This window comes from Triticum aestivum, unplaced genomic scaffold (assembly GCF_018294505.1).
Source record: "Triticum aestivum cultivar Chinese Spring unplaced genomic scaffold, IWGSC CS RefSeq v2.1 scaffold152797, whole genome shotgun sequence".
Classification (NCBI taxonomy): Eukaryota; Viridiplantae; Streptophyta; class Magnoliopsida; order Poales; family Poaceae; genus Triticum; species Triticum aestivum.
In genome coordinates, this window is record NW_025309082.1 from 1 (window position 1) to 674 (window position 674).

At 47.3% G+C, this 674-nt stretch overlaps 1 non-coding gene across 1 annotated transcript; it reads left to right on the plus strand.

The window, feature by feature from the left end:
* The first annotated feature begins 122 nt into the window (after nucleotides 1-122).
* LOC123179630 (5S ribosomal RNA) lies at nucleotides 123-241 on the plus strand. Its single transcript, XR_006490512.1, has one exon. It is a non-coding gene; the product is annotated as a 5S ribosomal RNA (ribosomal RNA).
* The last annotated feature ends 433 nt before the right edge of the window (nucleotides 242-674 follow it).

A 674-nucleotide genomic window follows, 5' to 3' on the forward strand; every position in this document is an offset into this window, starting at 1 on the left:
TAGTATATATAGGGCATTATCCATTATTAGGCAACGGTTGTAATGGTAGTAAGAATGACAATCATCTTTGCAGTGGACCTGGGAGTGGCAAGCATAAGGGACGAAGGCGGGGGTAACATGTCGGATGCGATCATACCAGCACTAAAGCACCGGATCCCATCAGAACTCCGAAGTTAAGCGTGCTTGGGCGAGAGTAGTACTAGGATGGGTGACCTCCTGGAAAATCCTCGTGTTGCATTCCCTTTTTAATTATTTTTTGCGCCTCCTGACAAACATATCGCATGTGCGCGATATATATTAACCCCGTTATATTATTTTTGACATTTGCGATATGTTTTAGCTCGCTGCTCATTGGTCACGCGTCTAGAGGAGGCTTAGTGGCGCGAGGAGCGCGTTCTGAAAGGGGTAAAAAAATACGTGTTGCTGCGGTATAGAGGGAGGGGTGGAAACCGTGGTAAACTCGTCTCCGTGTTTGAGGGGGGGAGTAAGTAGTATATATAGGGCATTATCCTGTATTAGGCAACGGTTGTAATGGTAGTAAGAATGACAATCATCTTTGCAGTGGACCTGGGAGTGGCAAGCATAAGGGACGAAGGCGGGGGTAACATGTCGGATGCGATCATACCAGCACTAAAGCACCGGATCCCATAAGAACTCCGAGGGTGGGGTAGAAA